Genomic DNA, 9,528 nt, shown 5'->3' on the forward strand with positions numbered 1-9,528 from the left:
ATTTTGTCACACCCTGTTTTTCACCACAAGTATTTTATGTTGCAAAAATCAGAGCTTGTTAAAACTTTTTCAAATAATTATGTGAGTGCAATGTCAGACCTTGTTTGAGTGTATGCTTGTTTGCTTGATGACTCAAACCCATGGAAACTTATTATTTTGCTCTCTTCAAAAACCCTTTTTCCTTTATATCAAAATCACCTTCATCATGTTGGGATACACTACTAGCTCATGAAGCCAAGTGGCACTTCCAACCAAAGTTGGTGATCTGATCCAAATATTATTTTCATTCATTAAAAACATTAATTGGTGATTTAAAATATTATTTTCCTATTTTATATCTATGTCTGTTTCTAAGGCCAGTAATGATATTCCCACAAGGAAAATTGCTTTCCTGCCTTAGAAAATTCTGAGTAAATTCATGGAAGCTCAGAAGGACATATATTTTCCATATATAAGATTTTGAACCCTATTTTATATTAATATTATTTGAGTAAAACCCTCAAAACCATTTCTGTCTGTTTTAGCTTTTTGAGATGTTTCCAAAGGAAATTATCTCAGTAAATTCCCATAAAATTACAGGAGCCCTCCCAAGCCGTATTAGGTGCTCACCTAAAATCTCACCTTGATCCAAGGTGGGGAAGTGCACCTAATGAGCCCAAAACCCTCTCTGTCCACAGAAGAGTTGGAACAACTCTACATTGCAAAGTTTCTCCAATGAAGCTGAAACTTTGCAGAGGTGTTTGACACCCCAAATGAGGACTCCACCCCAAAGATGGAATTTGTGAGACTCTGTTTGGCCACACTTCCTTTGTAAAGGACAGTACTGGTCATTTTGAGACATTTTCAAGTTTGCAAAGCCAAACTTGTTCAATGGAGCTCAGATTTGGTGGAACCCCATGTTTTTACCCCAAGACCAAACCTGTTAAGTTTCATTTCGAGTGGTGGAGTGGAAGAACCCCAAGTCAGTGTCGAACACCTACTGACAGGAAGGTAAAAACCCTCCTAGCCACTGTTTTATCCAATGTCAAGGCCCCAAACTTGGTGGGTAAGAGCCCTAGAACACCCTGAGCACCCAGTCAATCAGCCCCTCCCCAACTCCAAGCACAAGTGACAAGAACTCCAATTTGAGCCGCAGGGCAGTACTGGCAACACTAGTATTCCTTGCTCCCTTGACCAGCTCGAGCTCCCACTAACCCACAACGGCTAGGCACACTCCCAGCAACACTCGGGACATGGAGGACACGTCCCAAGTGCCCCAGAGCAAGCCAGCATGCCATGGCATGCAAAAACTGCGCTCTGGGCCCGCTGCAGAGAGCCACCAGCAAGGGGACGACGCCCCGGCCGGTCCCAACCTCCCCAGTTATGTCCAAACGCTCCCCCGACAACCATTCAGTGCAAAGCTACCCCAGGGACCCTCTTCCCTCGCGCAAGAGCTCAGGCGACGCGTGCCCGTGCGCGCCCGACGCGGCCGAGCATGCACGGTCGCTGCGACTTGACCACACTCGCTTTCCCTCTGCGGCCGTTGCACCAGGAGGTCCTAAACCACGTCCCAAACCCGTAGTTTCGCGGGCAGCACCTCACTGTGCTCGCACGCGCGCCACGGTGAGTCACCGGCGCGCCCGAGTCGGGTCACCGTCGCTGGCCTATAAATAGGTCCCCCCGGCACCCCAGCACCCTCCAAGCAGCTTCAGGACAACCAGTAGACACTCCCTAGCCACCCAATCGAGGTCGCAGAGCCCCGGTGCTCGAGATCGACCGAGGCCCCTCCGCCTCGTTGCTCCGGTAGATCTCCGGCTACACGTCGGCTCCTGCGCTGCCCGACCTCCCATTACACTCCCCTGGACACCAGGAACATTTCTCCTAACTTCCCCGAGCGAATCCGTGCCCCGAGCCACTAGTTCGACGCCAACCCGAAACCCTTCCGCCACAGCCACCTCATCGGCGGCGACCCAGACCACCTCCGGTGACGTCCCGACCACGAGCAGGTATGCGGAGGTACGAGGGACCCATTCCCGTTCCTAGATTGGCCTGAGGACAACGGAAGCCTCGCCGGCATCCATCTCCACCTCTCTGGCTGGAGGTAGGAGAAGGACCCGATAGGTGGAGCCCACCCATCGGTGTCCTGGGGCGGCCAGCGCGCGCAGCCGCTGAGGCTGACCCAGGGGCCCGCAGGTCAGGTTTGAACCTGGCCCGCGCGCGCCTGGTGGCCAGGCCTTCTTGCTCGGCCGACTGGATCCAACCCCCTCGCCTTTTTTCCTTTTGTTTTAATCCAGTAACTTAAATGATTTTTATAAAAAGATTTAGCCAGTAGAAAAATATGATTCTTCCACCAGTAATTTTCTAAAAATGAGTACTATTTGATTCTGTAATATATGACATTTATCAAAAACAGAAACTATTTTGGTATAATAAAATGATATTAAAAGCATTTGTTTGCTTCTGTTTGCTTTTAAATAAATATGCTTAGCTAATAAAAACTGTAGGAAACATTTTCCAAAATAATAAACTGAATTTATTCAAGCCTTGCAACATTTTGAAAAGCACTTTGTGATTTGTTTTAGTGAGAGCTAGTATTTATTTATTCCTTTCTCGATGGTAGAGTTACCGAGTGACGGAGGATCCGGAGCGGAAGACCTCGAAGACCCCGGATACCTAGCTGACCAAGGCAAGCAGCCCTTTGACCGTGACTTAAGCATATGATATGATGCATGCTAGAATAGCAAGTACTTTTCGTTGCATGAGATCACAGTGTCGGTTCATCATTGATGTGATGGTGCCGAAGGCTTCTTCAAAGCCCTTGCATGTTGATGGTGTTAATCACATGGCTCCTCGGAGCACAAACATGATGAGCTTGATCCTACCATCTACGAGGATCGTGCTACTGTCATGTTGACCAAGTAAAGTTATAGGATCTTTGCACTGAGCTTGACCCTACCCCGTGAGGGTCATGTTATATGTTGACAAGTAATGATAGAGCATATTATCATGAACATGATGATGAGTTAAATAAAGAGTTTATGCAAACCCCGTCGGGTTCCACTAATGCCCGAGGGTGATGATGAGTTGGTGATCACTTTTGGTGAAGTGATGCACCGGTGATTTTGTGTGAGTATGGTTTCGGAAATGGGATTAGATTTATGATGTGTCGACCGTCCCAACCTTACCAGTACGACCACGATACCCCTTTATGGGACGGGGCTTTGTTGATTACTCTGGTCGGTACTAGCAATGAGCCACATTACTAGTGGCGGGAGTGATCGGTGTCACTCTCGTGATGGGGTCGTGCCAGGAAGGACGACTATGCCATTATTATGAGTTCCAGGCACACCATTGGTCCCTGCATTGTTGATGCATTCCAGAGTCGGTGCTCGTAAGACGTACAACATGTGGGCTGGGTACCAACCGAGTGGACCTCTTTGTCTAGTATCGTCAGGGGAAAGATGATGATCGGGTACTTACCTCGGGTATATGTGATATACCGCGAGTCGTGGATGACACGGAAGTTTCCCGTTTCTCGTGCGTCGAGCGTACTACCTCTGCGGAGTGTAAACTATTCGAATAGCCGTGTCCACGGTCAAGGACAGTTGGGTGGTGCTGCTTAAACTGCGTCCAGCGTTTCCGCATAAACCAAAAGTGTGTGTGTGTGGTGTTAAAAAGGTGTTGTTATGATAATCACTATAGTATGATCAAGTTCGGTGACTTGACATATAGGGTAAACCCGGATGGTTTAGCCCTCATTAATACATTGAGGTTATGACAAGTCCGATGACTTGGCATTTAGGGTGAACCCGGTGTGTTCAACCCTTAGCAGATATGATGATATCTGTAACCTGTTCTTAAAGAATAATTCTTTAACTTGTTGCATATACCTGATCATTCCACCACATCGCATTCCACTAAAGATACATGTTACTGTTATTCTTCACTATATATGTTTATATCATGGACTGTTTGCGAGTACATTCAAAGTACTCATTGGCTTCCCACTGGTTATATTATTGACCAGACATGGAAGGACCGGAGTTTGGCGACGAGTACGCCGTCGGAGATGAACCTGCGATCTAGGACGCTTCCAAGTCAGAATGCCTGTCGGTTTTGGCTTGATGGCATGGGCACCGCTAAGCCCTTACGAGTTTCTGCTACTCGATGTATCCGTTTAATTTGGCTTTAGGCCTTGCTTTTGAACCCGACCTTCTGGTCGTTTGATGTAATAATTTTGGTACTTGGATGTAAGACTCTATTATTCAGTATCTATGTTCAGTGAACATTGATCCTTGGGGTCAGTGGGCACGGCGAACTCGACTTGCTAGTCGGAGTCCCCACAGAACTGGTATCAGAGCCATCCTGACTATAGGAAGCCTTAGATAGCATGGACGTTAGCCGAGAACGTTAGAACGCCAGCCTTGCACAAGACTTTTGCACATACAACCTTCTGACTTCTCTCCTATGCCTTGTAGATGGCTGCCGTACCTGAGACGCTTCTGGAGAATGGCTTTCCACTACTCCTGGTGGATTGTCTCGAGAAGTGCCACGTACGACGCACGCCCATCTTCCTCTACCACGAGCACTGGGTCAACGCCGACACTAAGGAATATCACGTGGACGTGATAGTGAAATCTAATGACTCCCCGTCTAGTTGGTTCTTCGAGGGACCACAGATGGGAGAGCTGATGTTGGCAGTAGAGGCAGCTGCAGGAGAGGCGCTCGTGCAGCTCCGCAGCATCCTCCCTGAGATGGCTAATGAGCCTGTCACTCGTCACCTACCTTTCATTAAGGAAGGAGTGGATGGGAGTTGGACACTCACCCCCGCCACGGAGGATGGAATGCCATTAAGGTTTCAGACCTACTTCAGCCTCTCGTCGGATACCCTGACACACTTCCTGGTTAAGGAATCAGTCAAGCTTCGCAAGAGCTGCACCTAGTCAAGGGCCTACTCCACACTGAGAAGATGCAGAACCGCAAAGTAAAGAAGGCAAGCGCACCTGAAGGGAGGACAACTATTGCCACTAGCGGTGGTGTGTTACCCATCCAGTCAGTCCCTCTTCGGAGTCGCCGACTCACAGCGGAAGAGTACACCGAGATCTTCGCCGCCTCGCCTAAGAGACGCCGTGATGTGCGGATTCTTTCTTGCACTCCTATAAAGGAAGAAGATGTTGATGAAGATGAGGATCCTATTGAGTCTGCCTTTGAGACCGAGCAGTCCGCCGCGTAGGATTTAGCGTAGGCAATTAGGAGTACCCCGAGAATAGGGTATCCATGTATCCGTTTCTAATTTGCGTATGTGTGCTTGATGTAAGTCACATATTGCCTTAGGCAGCCTGTAAGTGACTACATCACCTAGTTGTTATGAATGCAATTTCCAGTTTATCAAAAACTTGGTTTTGAAAACTTGGCACATGCACGTATTGGACCCCCTCTTACTAGGAGCGAATCCTTGTATTCCCGAGCAAGGTGGCATTTTGACCTGTCTGTTTCTATGACAGGATGGTGAACGCAACCCGTAACAGCACCTTTGGCAACCCCGGCGCCGGCTCCTCAGGGACGCCGCAAGGAACTGAAGGAGAAGCTCACGCTGGAGGTCACCACGAGCAGCCTAGAGACCTTCCGCCACCACCTCCTCCTGAGAACTTGATGATGGCTCAGTTCCTTCAAGCTCTTCGGGAGGATCGGCAAGCCAGCAATGCCGCTATTCAGCAGCTGACTCAAGTCCTAGTGGACAACCCGCCGCGGAATGGGAATGGCGGTGGTCGCTCTACTCTTTCTGAGTTCATGCGGACTACGCCCCCCATATTCACGGAGTCGACTGAACCACTGGACGCCGATGACTGGATCCGCACCATTGAAGACCTCCTTGCGCTGGTCAAGTAAACCGACGATCATGAGAAGGTCCTTTATGCTTCTCACTGTCTCGGAGGCACCGCCAGGGCATGGTGGGATGGATTCCAGATCATGCGGATAGGGCAAGTCATCACTTGGGTGATGTTCAAGGAAGGATTTCGCGCGGCTCACATTCCACCTGGACTGATGACCATTAAGAAGCGGGAATTCCGAGCCTTGAGGCAGGGCAGTGGAACTGTTAAGGAGTACCTGCAGAAGTATAACCTCTTGTCGAGGTATGCGCCTGAAGATGTTAACACTGAGGCCACTAAGGTGGAACACTTCATGGAAGGGTTACAACAATCCCTGCAATACCAGCTGGTGGTTTGCGACTGCCAGACTTTCAGCGAGCTGGTTAACAAGGCGCTTATGCTGGAAGACAAGCGTCGTGCGATGGACGACACCCGCAAGCGCAAACTGATAGGCAATGGAGAGCCCAGTAACGCAAGACCAAGACCATGGCAGTCAGCACCTGCAAGACCCAACTTTCAGCAGCAACAGTACAAGTATCCGGTGTTCCGCCAGAATTATCAGCCTTGGCAGCAAGCCAAGCCAGTAGTCAACCCACCGAACAACGGTGGAGTCAAGACCAACCCTCCGGGGCAGGTCACCTGCTTTGGGTGTGGTCAGACTAGGCACTATTCCAGGCAGTGCCCCAACAAGAAGCCCGACGCACCGCGTCCCAATGCACCCAACCCCGGTCAAGGTGCACCAGGAAGGAACCAGGCCCCCCGCAACCAGCAGTTCAATGGCAGGGGCCGGATCAATCACATCACTGCAGAAGAGGCGCAGGAAGACCCGGACTGCATTCTGGGTACGTTCCTCGTCAACTCAACTCCAGCAACAGTGTTGTTTGATTGTGGTGCCTCGCATTCTTTTGTTACTCAAGGGTTTGCGGAGAAGTGTGGTTTAAAACCCACTTTACTCCGTGGGCAGATGGCAATTCAAACCCCGGGAGCAGTATTGAGGACCAACCTAGGGTGTAGAAGGGTCAAAATAGTTATCAATGGGACGAGTTTCTTGGCAGACCTCATTGTGCTTAAATAGCAAGGTGTAGAAGTAATCCTTGGCATGGATTGGTTGGCCAATCACCAGAGTCTTTTGGACTGTGCCAACAGGGCCATTACCATGACAAGCAACCAAGGGGTCAAGTTCAAGTTTGTCTCCGAGCCAGTATCGGCTCAAGCACCTCGAGTCAACAGTCTATCCGACGTACAGCTTGATCAAGTGCCTATTGTCTGTGAGTACCCGGACGTCTTTCCTGACGAGCTTCCCGGAAAGCCTCGTGACCAAGACATCGAGTTCATCATTGAGCTCATGCCCGGATCAAGGCCTATATATAAAAAGCCTTACAGGATGGGTTCCAAAGAGCTGGCAGAGCTGAAGAAGCAGCTGGATGAGAAACTCAGGAAAGGGTTCATCCGTCCGAGTGCATCACCTTGGGGATCACCTGTTCTATTTGTTTCAAAGAAGGATGGTACCATTCGACTCTGCGTCGAGTACCGTTCTCTTAATGAAGTCACAATTAAGAACAAGTACCCTCTCCCCAAGATCGAAGACATGTTTGACCAGTTAAACGGGGCCAGGGTGTTATCCAAGATCGATCTTCGATCGAGATATTACCAGTTGAAGATTCGACCTGAAGATATACCCAAGACTGCATTCGTGACCCGATACGGTCTATATGATGCACTGTCATGCCCTTCGGTTTGACGAATGCTCCAGCCTACTTCATGTACCTCATGAACAAGGTCTTCATGGAATATTTGGACAAGTTTGTCGTCGTGTTCATCGATGACATATTAATCTTCTCCAAGTCCGAAGAGGAGCATGAGCAACACCTGAGGCTAGTTCTGGGAAAGCTTCGAGAGCACCAACTTTATGCCAAATTCAGCAAGTGTCAGTTCTGGCTGAACGAAGTTGGATTTCTGGGTCATACCCTGACGGCACGCGGATTGGCCGTAGATTAGTCCAAGATTACTACAGTGACCAACTGGGAATCTCCAAAGGACGTGAAGGATGTCAGGAGTTTCCTCGGGCTCGCGGGATACTACCGCAAGTTTCTCGAAGGATTCTCCAGCATTGCTCGACCTATGACTCAGCTCTTGAAGAAAGGCCGGAAGTTCGAGTGGACACCGGCGTGTGAAGCAAGTTACTAGGAGTTGAAGAAGAGGCTAACTACCACCCCGGTATTGGCTACCCCAGACATCAACAAGGAATTCATGATATATTGTGATGCCTCTGGAACCGGGCTCGGTGGAGTCCTGATGCAAGATGGCAGGGTCGTGGCGTACTTGTCACGGCAACTGCGACCGCATGAGGAGAATTACGCCACCCATGATCTCGAGCTAGCAGCTGTAGTGCATGCTCTGAAGACGTGGCGACATTACCTTCTGGGAAAGCGATGTGAGATATATACAGACCACAAAAGTCTGAAATATATCTTCACTAAAAGGGAGCTGAATATGAGACAGCGGAGATGGCTTGAGTTAATCAAGGATTACGACCTCAGCATACAGTACCATCCCGGCAAGGCGAACATGGTAGCCGATGCCTTGAGCCGGAAGGCAGGCTCCTTGAACGTCACACTCAAGGAAAGGTTACCCGTCTTGTATGAAGAGATGGAGGGCTTCGGACTTGAGATAGTCGAACCAGGGTACCTGGCCAACCTCGAAGTCAAGCCTACTCTGGCAGACGACATCAAGGAAGCCCAAGAGGGGCACAAGAGTATCGAAGTCCTCAAGAGGAAGGTGCGAGAAGGCAAAGCACAGGATTCTTGATTGATGAGCAAGGAGTATTGTGGTACGGGAAGCGCTTATGCGTACCTAACAAGGCCGAACATAAGGACTTGATCCTGCAAGAGGCTCATGACACACCGTACTCTATCCATCCAGGTGGTACCAAGATGTACCAAGACATCCAAGAACGATTCTGGTGGCATGGCATGAAGAGGGAGATTGGCTCCTATGTCGCTAAATGCGATGTATGTCAGCGAGTTAAGGCTGAACACGAGCGACCTGCTGGATTACTGCAACCTCTTCAAGTGCCGGAATGGAAGTGGGATAAAATTGGCATGGACTTCATCACCGGGTTGCCCCGGTCGAATAAGGGTCATAACTCCATTTGGGTCATAGTCGATCATTTGACCAAGGTGGCCCATTTCATCCCCGTTAACACCACCTACGATGGCAGCCAGCTGGCCAGTCTGTACATTCATCGATTGGTGAGTCTCCATGGAGTTCCCAAAGAGATCATGTCCGACCGCGGCACGCAATTCACCTCAAGATTCTGGAAGAAGTTTCAAGAAGCTCTCGGAACCAAACTCTCCTTCAGTACGGCTTTCCACCCGCAGACGGGCGGACAGACCGAGAGGGTTAACCAGATACTTGAGGACATGCTCCGCGCTTGTGTTTTGGCTCATGGTGCCAAGTGGGAAGACTGCCTGCCATTTTTCTGAGTTTTCTTACAACAACAGCTACCGGTCCAGTCTTCAGATGGCACCATTCGAAGCGTTATATGGGCGGAAGTGCCGCACCCCGCTCAATTGGTCCGAAACCGGTGAAGGACTAGTTTTCGGACCAGAAGCACTGCAGGAAGCAGGGGACAAGGTTCAGCTTGTCCGAGAAAATTTGGAGGCAGCTAAGTCAAGGC

This window comes from Hordeum vulgare, chromosome 5H (assembly GCF_904849725.1).
Source record: "Hordeum vulgare subsp. vulgare chromosome 5H, MorexV3_pseudomolecules_assembly, whole genome shotgun sequence".
NCBI lineage: Eukaryota > Viridiplantae > Streptophyta > Magnoliopsida > Poales > Poaceae > Hordeum > Hordeum vulgare.